The sequence below is a fragment of the Vulpes vulpes genome, chromosome 6 (genome assembly GCF_048418805.1).
Source record: "Vulpes vulpes isolate BD-2025 chromosome 6, VulVul3, whole genome shotgun sequence".
Taxonomy (NCBI): domain Eukaryota; kingdom Metazoa; phylum Chordata; class Mammalia; order Carnivora; family Canidae; genus Vulpes; species Vulpes vulpes.
The window spans coordinates 34445-47308 of NC_132785.1; positions in this window are offsets into that span (position 1 = coordinate 34445).

A 12864-nucleotide genomic window follows, 5' to 3' on the forward strand; every position below is an offset into this window, starting at 1 on the left:
GGGCTGGAGGCCCGGGGCGCTGGCGGCGCTGGGGGAGCCCGGAGCTGCACACCCCACGGCGGGAGCCGCTCGGAGGCGTCGGACACCCCAGGGTGCACTGAACCCCCGGCACGCTGCACGTGTGAGGTCGCCGCCTGTCCCCGTGCGCAGACCTGACCCCGGAGATCGGCCCCCGCGGAGGGGCCCTGCGGGCCGCGGGGCCTGCGGGGCCGGTGTCGGCACCTCGGCGGCCTCGCTGGGCGGGGGCTGACTGAGCAGAGCCCCCCGCTGTCCCCCCTCCTAGGCAGCGAGCCCTGTTCTGCGTACTGGCAGCGTACTCGGTGTACGACACGGTGAGTGTCCCTGCCCCCGCCTCCTGCCCCGCGGGCGGCCTTGTCCTGAGTGGTGGTGACCAGCGGGACTCACAGTTATGGCCCCGGCTCCACGGCCCCCGAGATGCCGGGGAGGGTCTCTCTCCTCCGGGACGGGCAGGGGGCGGGGTGCAGACCTCCCAGGGGAGGCAGGGCCTGCGTGCCCGAGGGCCGGGGCTGCCCAGGGCCCCCGCGTGCACCGCGGCCGTCCTAGAGCTCGGGTCTGGACCCTGACAGACGGCACTACCGACGAGAGCCCGGGCGGGGAAGGCTCCCACTCCCCCGAAGGGAACGAGGCCGAGGCGCCCAGGAGGCCGCCCCCTTCCACGGCGCATTCCAGAAGGGTCCCCGAGGACCCCAGCTCACACGCTCCCCGGCCCCGCGGGGTGTCCTGGCCCAGCTCCCCTCGTGGGACCTGCCAGGGGCCACAGTCAGGCCCCCCCACCCCCCCGCCGACCTGCCCTCTGGGGGGTCTCCAGACCTGGCGGGTCCCCTACAGCCTGGCACAGCTCACGGAGGCCCCTCCTGCTGGCCTGAGGACGGGGGTCCTGGCACGGCGGCCGCAGGGCTCGGTAGCGGGGCCCGGGGTGCTCGCGCCCCAGCTGGTCCGGGTGGCCCTCACCTGCTCCCCCGCCCTCTGGGAGCCCCCTCCGGGAGCCCGGGCTGGGAGGGAGCCGGGGGAGCCTGACGCCCGCGGGGAGGGCTCAGAGGGGGCCTCGGGGCGCACGCCCTCCGTGGGGCTCTGGCTCTTGCAGGAGGTGGGCTACTGCCAGGGCATGAGCGAGATCGCGGCCGTCCTCCTCATGTTCCTGCCCGAGGAGGACGCCTTCTGGGCGCTGGCCCAGCTGATGGTGGGCGACCGGCACTCCATGCACGGTAGGGGCCCGCCGGGGAGCTCAGGAGGGCCTCCCCGCAGGCTGCTGCACCGGGGGGCAGGCGGGGACCCCCCAGCTCGCCCCCCCACGGGCAAGGGCCCCGCCTCCCCGGTGGCCTCGGGGTCCCGGAGCCACGGCCACCCGCCCCACCGTCTGCAGGCCAGGCACGCACTCCCGTTGCTCCCCCAGCCTCCCGCCGGGCTGCCGGCTTGTCCCCCAGGCCCCCCTGCCAGCCCACGGCCACACGGGGCCCAGGGGGCAGCGTCTCCCCCTCCCGGGGGCCCCCAGCCTCACTCCCAAGCCCCACAGCAGAGGGCCGTGCACGCCCATCACCCTCCCCTTGGCCTGCACCCGCTGCCCCTCGGGGCTGGGGACCCGCCTGTCCCCGCGGCGGCCCCCGCAGGAGAGAGGGTGCTGGGTCAGCCGGGCCCGGTCCTCAGCCCCCAGCCCACGCCCCGCGGGGTCTCTGTGAGGACGAGGGTCCCCGGGCCCCGCGCCCCCGGCCTGGGAGGCAGGCCCTGCCCTCTGGGAAGAGCGGATCCAGCCAGGGCTCCGAGGGCGGTGGGCACACGGGGGTCAGGGCGTGGCGGGGAGGCCCCTGCCCCGACACCCCCCACCCCGCCTGGTGCAGGAGGAGGCCCTGACCGTGGGGGCCTGGGGACTTCTCAGGCTTCTTCGTCCCGGGCTTCCCGAAGCTCCTCAGGTTCCAGAGACATCACGAGCGGGTCCTCCAAAGAGCTCTCCCGGACCTGAGGAAGCACATGGCGAGTGGGGGCGAGTGGGAGCTCCTGAGGCTCCGTCCCCGGAGCCCGGGGCAGGGGGTGGGGGGCATGGCCCTCCCTCCGAGCTGCCCAGAGTTGGGGTCACGTTCCTCCCCCTGGGGCCCGGGGGCGCCCTCGGGGCTGGGCTGGGCTGCGGGGAGCGCGTCCACCCGGCTCCAGGGGCCGCGGCGTGGGGCCTGAGCACCCCCTGCCCTCCCGCCAGGACGAGGAGCAGATGTCCACCGGCATCTACAGCCCCAAATGGTTTCTCCAGTGCTTCCTCGGCCGGGTGAGGCCCCCCCCCGGGACCCCCGCTCCCGGACCTGCCCCCTGCCCCCGGGGAGGGCCCAGCTCAGCCCCACCCTCCAGACGAGCCAGGCCCGACCCCGGGGTCCTGAGGCTGAGGCTGAGGCTCGCAGCCCAGCCCGTCCTGGAGAAGCCCAGAGGGTCCCTGGACGAGGTCCCGGGGGGCGGCCCGTCTCTGCCTCAGCTCCCCCGGGGGAGGCCGGGTCAGCCCGGGGTGTGGACGGGCCCTCGGCCCATCGGGCGGCCAGCCTGGGGTCCTCTCGAGGCGTGGTGTCTGTCGTCAAGTGCGGGCAGAGTCTGTGCCCCCAGGGGTGCGGGAGGTGCTGGCCGGGGTCGGAACCCGGAGCGGCCGGGAGTCCCTGATCTCCCTGGGAGGAGGGCACGCACGGGGAGGCGGGGGGCGGGGGGGGGGGCGCTGCGGGGCCTCGTCGCAGGCAGCCGGGGGCCAGATGGCAGGCCTAGCCTAGCCCCAGCCGAGCCCCCCAGGGGCCCTGCTCAGGCCGCTCCTCCCACCCCGCCGTCCCCCTAGACCCCCTTCTCGCTCACCCTGAAGCTGTGGGATGCCTACGTGTTGGATGGGGAGAGGGTGCTCACGGCCATGGCCTATACCATCCTCAAGGTGCACAGGAGTAAGTGAGCCCCCGGGAGCCCAGGTGTGCCGGGGGCGGGGGGCAGGGGCGGTGACCCTGGGCTCTGAGCAGCACCCAGACCTGGGGCGGGGGGACGGCGGGGCAGGCGGGTGCAGCGGGGCTCCCCGAGTGGAGCAGCGGGCAGGGGCCACCCCGGCCAGCGCACTGCCCGCGGCGCTCCTGGGCACAGCGGGACCCCAGCCGCTGGCCTGGGGGCCCCGGGGGCCCCAGGGCGGGGCCCTCTGGGTCTGACTCTCGCCCACCGCCCAGAGCGCCTCCTGAAGCTGCCCCTGGAAGGGCTCCGGGAGTTCCTCCAGGACTCTCTGGCCCAGCCCTGGGCCCTGGAGGACGAGGCCGTGCTGAGACACCTTCGGGCCTCCATGACCCAGCTCCGCAGGATGCGGTGCGACCTGCCCCCGCCAGGTGGGCTCAGGGCCCCGGCCCCTCCCGACTCGGCCTGCTGGGGCCGCCCACAGGGGACAGAGCCCCCGGGGCCCCCGTCCTCATCTCTGGGGCTCTCCTCTTCTGCTCCAGCCTCGGGGACCCCAGGCCAGGGCTGGGCGGGCGGGTACCCACTGCAGGGCCCGGGCAGCAGTGTGGGGGGCTGAGCACAGGGTCAGGCCGGGGGGGGGGGGGTCACGCGGGAGCCGTGAGGACCCCCGGGGCCCCCAGCGGGGGACACACAGCCTGCTGGAGACGCTGACCCCGTCGGCCTCTTTCCAGCGGGACCTGAGGAGTTCCCCACGAGGCCCCTGGGCCTGGAGCCAGTGTCCCCGGCGCCCGGGCCTCTCCTCCCTTCTCCGGCCTCTGAGCCACCGCGCAGGGTGGAGGAGCCGGCCTCCCCGGGCCCAGCCGCCCGGCCTGAGCCGCCCGGACCCCCTCCCGGCCAGGCCATCGTCCAACTTGCCCCCCAGCCCCGGCGGTGGAACTCCCTCCCCACCCTCCCGGGGCAACAAGGCGGTGCAGGCAGGCGGCCCCGGGACACGGCGGGCTTCAAGACAGAAAACGGGGTCTCCTTCCATTTGGCACCTGCCTGGGCCACCCCAGAGGCCCCGCGACGGACCGGGCCCTGGAGCACCCCCGGGACTCCCATCACGCGGTCCCCCCAGCCCCCTAGGGATGACGCTGTCGGGCCCAGGACACCCTTCCTGCCCCGCGGCCACTGCAGCTCATGCCCCTCGCTGGGCAGTGACGGGCACAGCCAGGGCAGAGCCAGGGCGGCGCTGAGCCCGCTGCCCCGAGGCCCCGCACAGGCCCGGGACCCTCTGCCCCCCGCGTCCACGGGGCAGCTCGATGCTCGCGGGCCTCGGGGGCAGAGCGTGGCGGTGAGGGCGGGGGCCCGGAGGCTCCGGCCCGCCGTCACCGTGCCCTGCCTCGTCTCGCTGTGCCTCCCGGAGGGCGGCACCGCCCGCACGGGACACCAGCCCCTGACCCAGAGGGACCTGGGCTGGCCTGGCCCCGGGCTCTGTGGGGGCAGGGGCGACTCGAGCGCCTGCCCCAGGCCCAGCGCTAATGGGATCCAGCGCCCCGGGGCCCTGGCCAGGCCTGCATTCTGGCCCCGGGCCGAGCGAGCCCTCTCACAGCAGGATGTGGCCTCCTGGGCCCTGGGCGTGCCCCACAGACCCAGGTCGCTGACCTAGGGCAGCCCTGGGGATCCCGGGACACCCCAGGGCAGGGCAGCGGGGGCAGGCCCGTGGGCCCCACCCACACCCCCACCCCCACCCCCACCCCCACCCACACCAGGAGGCAGGCTCCTCCACGCGCTGGGGCTCCAGCAGTCAGTCACCCGGTCCCAGGGGGCCCGAGGCCGGGGTCCAGCTGCCCTGCGGGGACCCAGCGCAGGAGCCCATGGGCCGCAGGTCCACGTCAGCCCTGCCGCCCCCAGAACCGCCTCTCACCGCCCTGACCTCAGGACACGCGCCCCCACCCGGAGTCGAGTCCGCACAGGCTCCCAGGCGGGGGACGACTCCAGCACCCGCACCCCTGTGGGATTCCCGCTTTCCTCTAAGGACAGGAAGGTCTCCCAGGGGAAGGCGCGCACCCTCGGCTCTGAGCCCCTGTTTGCTGTTGCAAGTTCAATAAAGTCTTGTTGTGTGAGAGGGCACGGCCGGCTCGTTTCTGCGTCTCCCGGAGCTCTGTGCACGGGGTGCGGAGACACCCCCAGAGAGGAGGAGGGGGCGCCGCCCAGGCCCCGACCAGCCCCTGCGGGGGCGCCGCCAGGCACACACGGCTGACGTCCCCACGTGCCTTCCCGGGGCGGCCAGACGCCAGGGTCAGGACCCCGCAGACTCTACTGCGACTCAGCCTGCGCCCGCGGCCAGGACGGGCCTGGGACAGAGTGACAGCCGGGGAGCCTCAGGTCACCAGGGTCTGTGCTAAGCGCCCTGGGAGGTCTGTGCCCCCTCTGTCCAGGGGGCCTGGGCTGCCCGGGCTCCGGGGCGCTTCCTCCCCTCCCCGCCCCGGGCCTGTGCGCCTGGGGCACAGAGGGCCCGCGGGGCGGTCAGCGTGGCCCCGGAGCGGACGTCAGGACAGCAGGCCCTTGCAGCTCTCACACCTGGGCCACCCTCACCGGGCGGGCTCAGCGTGCACACCCGGTGCTGCTGGATCCCTCGCACCAGAGTGTGGAGGGCACCCTGCACGCCCTGGAGAGTAGGGGCTGGGTGAGCGCGGGGCTCGGCCTGGGGGCAGGCAGCGCAGGGGACCGAGGGACCCCGGCCCCGTCCCCACCCCGACTCCCACACCCACACACACACACAGGCAGCCCCAGGGCTCCCCCCACGGGCAGCCGGCCCCTCAGGAGCTCCCCCCAGGGCGGCCCCGAGGTCTGGCTCCCCGCTGGAGCTGGAGAGGCATCGGGGAGAAGAGAAGCGGCCGGCGCTCGGCGGGGACCCGCTGCCACCCACGGGAATGTGGCCGAGCCGGACCTTCCAGCTCAGCTGACCCCCCGGCGGGACGGGACGGCACGGGACGGCACGGGACGGCACGAGGGGGCCCGGGTCGGCCGGGAGAACCCAGCTAGCCGCCCAGCGCCAGCACCGGAAATGATGGTGCTTCTTCAACCGTTTCGGCGTCAGGACGACGCGGCCCGAGGATCAGATCGCGGCACGGCGACAGACAGGCACACACCCCAAACCCAACAAACGTCGGAATCCCCCGACTGTTGTCAGACAGCAGCCGGACGGTTACAGACGTGACGCTGGGGTCCCCGGTAGGACACACGGAGGACGCTCCAGACCACGGCTGCAGAGGCGCTGGAGGCCCGGGGATGCGCCTGCGGGTGCCCACGGGGAGCGCGGGGCGGCGGGAAGCACCCTACAGAGGGGGGCCCCTCCTGGGAAAGGACGCCGGGTCCCCGCGAAGGCTCCCGATGCTGACAGCTGTCCCCCTCTCCTTCAGCTTCTGGTTCCCCCCCGCCCCATTTTGCTCTTCCTGATTCTCCGTCGGCCTCCGCCCTGCATCCGAGCCACTGACCACACGGGCTTCTTTAGGACGTCGGGTCCCAAAAGGAGGCCGAGCTCTGGCTCCCGGGATCGGGAAGGACCATCGCCGAGGTTTATGCTGATCCCCCCGAGCTCGTGCCTTCCCGGCTCTTCTGTCCTGCAGAACGAGGGGAGGCACGGGCCTTACGGGGAAGGAGGCCCACTCCCACTCGGGCGGGACCGTCCCTCGTGGGGGACCCCGTCATCTGGGCCCGGGAGAGCGAGCGGGGCCATCAAGAACAGGTCGCAGGCTAGACATGGTCCGCTCTGAGGTTTGTCCTGAAGCGAGCACTCCCCTTCCACGTCACGCTGTCTTAGTTCATCCATTTATTATTTGTTAAAGGTTTTACGTTTATGTCCTCTCTACACCCAACACGGAGTTCCAGCTCACAGTCCTGACATCAAGGTCCCCCGACCAGGCCGGCCAGGCACCCCAGGGCCATGTTTCTCATCTCTTTGCTGGCTCGCCTATCTCTGCACCCAGCTGGGACATCGAGTCCACGACGGGGGAGCTTTAGCTACCTCCGAACCCGCAAGAACCCGGAACGTTCTCGCTGTGTCCCCATCCTAGAACGACCTTCGCCGTCGAACAGCAACTCAAATAAATCGGCAGCCAGCCCAATGACTCCTGGTCAAGGAAACGGCCAACTTGTCACGTGTGTGGGCCCCGCTCCCTGGGCTCCCGGGGCTCCCGGGGAGGCTCCGCTTTCTTTAACATCGACCAAGGTCCCAATGACTCCACCGCACCTCGACGCCGGGGCTCAGTTTCTGCCCTGACCCGACACAGGCAGCACGTCGGCTTCAGTTACTCCCTGTCAATCAATCAAAGGGAGCCTGGCCGCTCTCGGGGTGGTTGGGGTGGTTGGTAAGAACACGCGACTCTTGTTCTTGGGGCGGAGAGTTCAAGCCCCATGTGGGTGTAGAGATGACAGAAAAATAAAATCTTAAAAAGAAAATCAGTCAGTCGGTCTGGGGGAGACACAGCCCCGGATCCCACAGGGGCAGGGAGCCAGCTGACGGGTCTACGCACACTATTAGAAGCAGCAGAGCACAAAGTCAGAACTTCCAGAAGTCTGCTAGAGGGGGGGACACGCCGGCCTCGACGGTGCTCGGGAGGCGAAGTGGGGGGCGGCCCCTGGAGCGACAGGGTGGGCTCAGGGTCCCCGGGGTCCCAAGGACGGTGGCGCCAACGGTTCCCAGGCCCAGGAGCGGGGACCCCGGCCGAGGGCCGCGGGACTAGGGCCAGCTGTCTGCCCTGTGTGGCCACAAACTGCAAACCCCTGTGCGGTCACGGGGCCGCGTCCCTGGGCCGGGCCAGCAAAGGCCAGAAGTGGGAGGAGACCCTCCCGGGCGGGAGGAGCACGGGTCTCTCCCAGGGCAGCCCCTAAAACTTGGAGGTTTGAAACTCAGTCACTTGTCCGAGATAAAAAGAAAAAAAACAAAACAAAACAAAACTCGGACACAGGCAGGGTGAACGCAGGGTTCTGACAGACAGAAACGGTGGAGACAAGAGGGCTTGATGGCACATCAGAAACTATATGCCAATAGGACAACCTACAAGAAATGGACACCATGACACTATATATAGAAAACTACAAAAATGAACAAACAAAAAAATGTTAGAACCGGTAAATGAATTCAGTAAAGTCACAGGATACATAATTAATGCACAGAATTCTGTTGCATTCCTATACCTCAGTAAGAAGGTAAGAAAAAGAGAAACTAAGACATTAATAAAAATAAATTTAAAATGAAACAAAAAATAATATTATACTTAAGAAAAAACCTAAGGAAACAGCTATAAAAACTTACTCTGAAGACGATGATGGAAAGAAATCGATGACACAAAGAAACGGGAAGAGACACTCCACACTCGTGGACTGAAAGGGTACGAAGTGTCTTCACAACCGAGAGCAGCCCAGACGTTCCTATAAACCCTATCAAAATGCCCCCAGCATTTCTCACAGAGCTAAGATAAATGATCTTCAACTTTGCATGGAACCTCAAAAGACCCCAGACAGGCGAAGCAGCCTTGCAAAAGAAAAGCCAAGTAGGAAGCTTCACATCGCTAGATTTCCAGTTATGTCACAAAACTGTTGTGATGAAGACAGTACGGTCCTGGCACGACAACGGACACACAGACCGAGAGCACAGAGCAGACCTCCCAGAAATGAACCCACAACTATGTCGTCGTTTAATCCTTGATAAAGCTGGAAAGAATATCCAGTGGGGAAAAAAAATCTACAAATGGTGTTGGAAAAACTGGATAGACACAAGCCAAAGAATGAAATTTCTAGTTTTTGATTTTACTTTTGTGTGTGGCTAAATTCCTAGAAAATATATAACCTACCAAAACTGACACATAGAGAAATAGAAAATTTGAATAGACCAATTCTCAGCGAAGCTGTTGAGTAATAGAAAAAAAATTCCCAAAACGCAGAAGTCCACGACCAGATGGTTTCATGAGTGAATTCTATGAAACATTTAAAGAAGTATTAAAGCCTAGAAAGAGTATTATGCTAAGCACAATATGCCAACCCTAACCCTAACCCTAACCCTGACCCTGACCCTGACCCTGACCCTGACCCTGACCCTGACCCTAACCCTGACCCGGAAGCCTCCCCGCGGGTCCTGAGGAGGCCGGGCCCCTGTGGGCGTGGACGCGACCCCCACACGGCTGTTTCCCGTCTGTTGACTACGTGGGACTCCCAGCGCTGAGAGGGCACCTCCGTGGCTTGTTCCTGCTCTCGGGGGAGACGATTTCAGGTCGTCACCCTCGGGGATGACGTCAGCTGCGGGCCTTCCTACGCGGCCTCTCCTCTGTTGACAGACCTTTCCTAAAACCCCCTGTGCTTTTCATGCTTTGTTCTGTCAAATGCGTTTTCTGCGACTCTTGAGGGGATCGTCTCCTTTCTCTTTGTTTTTGTTGTTTTTTTAAAGATTTTATTTATATATCCTTGAGAGACACCGAGAGACGAGAGAGAGAGAGAGAGAGAGAGAGAGAGAGAGAGGCAGAGACACGGGCAGAGGGAGAAGAAGGCTCCGTGCAGGGAGCCCGATGTGGGACTCGATCCCGGGACTCCAGGATCACGCCCTGGGCCGAAGGGAAGGCAGGCGCTGAAGCGCTGAGCCCCGCCGCCCCCCTCCGCCCCGGGCCGCCCCATGTCCTTTCTCTGGTTAACGGGATGGATCGTGCTGAGTGATCAGAGGGGCCGCGGGGGGCAGGTGGGCAACGTGGATGAACAAATAGGGAAAGCTACAAGCGTGTGGTTCTAAATAAAGGAATCCCGGAAATTTAGAAAGTACGGCCTGGCAATAGAGTCAGGACCGTGGGGACAACTCGGTACGGGGACAGACGGTGACGCCGCTTCTCGCGGGGAGAGCTGAGCGAGGCACAGAATTGTCAAGTCGCCAGCTGTAGCCCTGAAACTACTGTCCCCTTGGGTGTCGACGGCACTTCAACAGATACCAAGGAAAAGGGGTTTCCGGTGGGAATCCCGGTGGGTCCGTGAAAGGCATTTACACGGTCGTGACGCACACGAAGGCGCCTCTGCAGAGGGGATCCAGATGCTCTCGTGTCTTCATGTTAATGTTTAGAAGATGTACTTGGGAGACGGTGCGGGGGGCAGGGGCGGAGGGACAGGGGGAACCTGGAGCGGACTCCTCACCCACCGGAGACCGAGCCCCACCCGAGGCTCCACGCCACAACCTGGAGATCCTGGCTTGAGCCAAACTCAAGAGTCGACGTGGAACCGACGGACGGAACCACCCAGGAGCCCCTCAAATGCTCCTAACTGCAACCCCACGCTGTGAACCCTGGGGGGCGGGGGGGGGCATCTGTGACCCCCAGTCTGCCTTGAAGGGCGGGAGGCCTGCAGGGCCCGAGGATGGGAACTGAGGATGCGGGAGGCTGCCTGCATCGCCTTCCCGCCCGGCGTGGGGACAGGACCCTCCCCCGGGACCCTCGGCCACCAGGGTGAGGGCTGAGTGCTGATTGGACCCCGCCTGCCCACAGTGATGATGCGGGACCCCGCTCTGGGCGGAACTGTGGTGCCCCCGGGTTCCACCGCTGCCTGGTGCCCACTCTGCGTCCGCAGACCTTCGGAGGCACCGGTGCTCCGGATCTGGCTCGCAGCGACCCGACTCTCCTGCTCTCCCCAGTAGCCCAGGACTCGTCTCTCCTCAGTACCCCCACGCTCCCACTCTCCCCAGTACCCCGCTACTCCCACTCTCCCCAGTACCCCGCTACTCCCACTCTCCCCAGTACCCCCACCCTCCCACTCTCCCCAGTACCCCCACCCTCCCACTCTCCCCAGTACCCCGCTACTCCCACTCTCCCCAGTACCCCCACCCTCCCACTCTCCCCAGTACCCCCACCCTCCCACACTCCCCAGTACCCCAGTGCATAAAGAGGAGGCGCCCACACAGCGACAGGTCACAGGTGAGTGGCAGCTGATCCCTGATCCCCGCGGGCCACAGTGGGGCCTGTGGATCCGCGTGGGGGCACAGGCCTCCCGCGCTGGGGTCCACAACACCCCGACCCCCATGCGATGACCGTGAGCAGCTCCCACAGCCCTTCCACAGCCCCACGGGGTGAGAGCGGCCACCCTGCTGCCCCCGTCCAGGGAAGGAGGCTGCAGTCGGAACTCAGGCAGCTCCCCCGGGACCCCCGCTCCCCTGTAAGCCCTCTGCTGTGCAGGCAGCCAAGCCATGACCTTTCCAGCCTGTCCTAGACGCATGGACCCCGACAGGGGTGACTGTCACCCCCCCATCCCGCCCTGCGCCCGCTGGGTCCCCCTGGCCCGTGAGCAGGCTTGCTCTTCAGGCTCCAAAGAACGTGGAGTCCCTCGTGCTCCCCCAGGGCCCCCCTCAGGCTATTCACACATCGCTGCCCTCAGGGTGGGGAGTTCGGTCGCACTCTTGCTGGCATCAGGTTTTAATTTTGATGAAGTCCAGTCCGTCGCTTTCTCCCCTTGGTCGTGTGCTTGTGGAATCTCGGAGAAACCTTCCATTCCCGCCCCCCCCCCCCCCCCCCAAGCCCGCAGGGACACTCGCTGGCCGGCCCACCCACCACCATCTCTGCGCCGGCCCCGGGCTGGGAGACGTCACCCCCGAGCATCAGGTGGGCAGTTCCCCGGAGCCCCTGGGTCCCCCGCCCGTGTGCTCCTGATACCGGGGTGGGAGCGCTCTGTGACCCCAGCGTGACGGCGTGCCCTGGGACAGTGGCTGGGAAGGTGGACTGTCGGTGGGCGACGGACAGACAGACAGGCAGCGAGGGCCCGTGTGTGATGCCTGTGCCCCTCGGGGCTACGGGGTTGTCTCCGGCTCCGGTCAGACAGAGGGGCGCCCGCCCACGGGGAGCACCCGGACGCATGTGTCCTCGGAAGGTTCTCACGCGCCGTCATCCTTGGATGTGTTTGGATTGCAGCACGATGCAGGAGGACCCGGAGACCCTGCTGGCCTTGCAAAGGGCCAATATCGTGGCCCAGTACCATCAGGTGAGGCCCAGAAGGGACCATAGACACTACACACCCACGACAGGGGGGACCGTACCTGCAAGAGCAGGTGAGGCTCAAGAGGGGATCAGAGCCAAGGATGAGCCAGGTCAGCCCAGGCAAGGACCACAGTCACCAGGAACAAGTGAGACCCTGGGGACGGTCCCGGTGTCAGTAGCAACTAAGGGTCCATCCTGGATCCTCGTCATTGGTAGCGGAGGAGCCCAGGCACCAGGTACAGGTGAGGCCCGGGTGGGGACCAGAGTCACCAGGTCCAGATGAAGACCACAGCTACCAGGTCCAGGTGAGCCCCGGGTGGGGACCAGAGTCACCAGGTTCAGGTGAGGCCAAGGTGGGGACCACAGTCGCAGATCCACATGAGGCTCAGGTGGAGACCAGAGTCACCTGGGTGAAGCCCAGTTGGGGACTAGAGTCACCAGGCCTGGGTGAGGGCCAGGTAGGGATCAGAGTCACCAGGTCAAGTGAGGCCCAGGTGGGGACCACAGTCGCCGGGTCCGGGTGAGGCCCAGGGGGGGATCGTCACTGATAGACAGAAGCAGGTGAGGCTGCCAGGCTGCGCCCACTCTGGCGCCCGGCCAATCTCAGAGGGTCGGCGCTCCCTCAGGATCCAGGGGAGGGAGGAGCCCTTCTGCTCCCTCCTGTCTCTGTCCCCACTCCCCTGCTCTGATCGGTCCCCACCACGGAGCCCCCCTCTGTTGCAGGCGCCCCAAGCAGGGTCTCCGCAGGACCTGTCACTGTGCAAGGTCGCCGACCACCAGGGCTTTCTGCAGTGAGTCCCCTGGACACCCCTCATCCATCCCAGGGCGGGTGGCCTTTGCAGGAACACCTCTCTGGAGGCTGACCCCCCCGCCCCCAGGTCGGGACCTGGTCCCCTGGAGCCCTCTGAGGGCCATGTCTGCGCTGGGTTGCAGCTGAGACACCCCGGAGGCCGACCCGGGACGTGGGCAG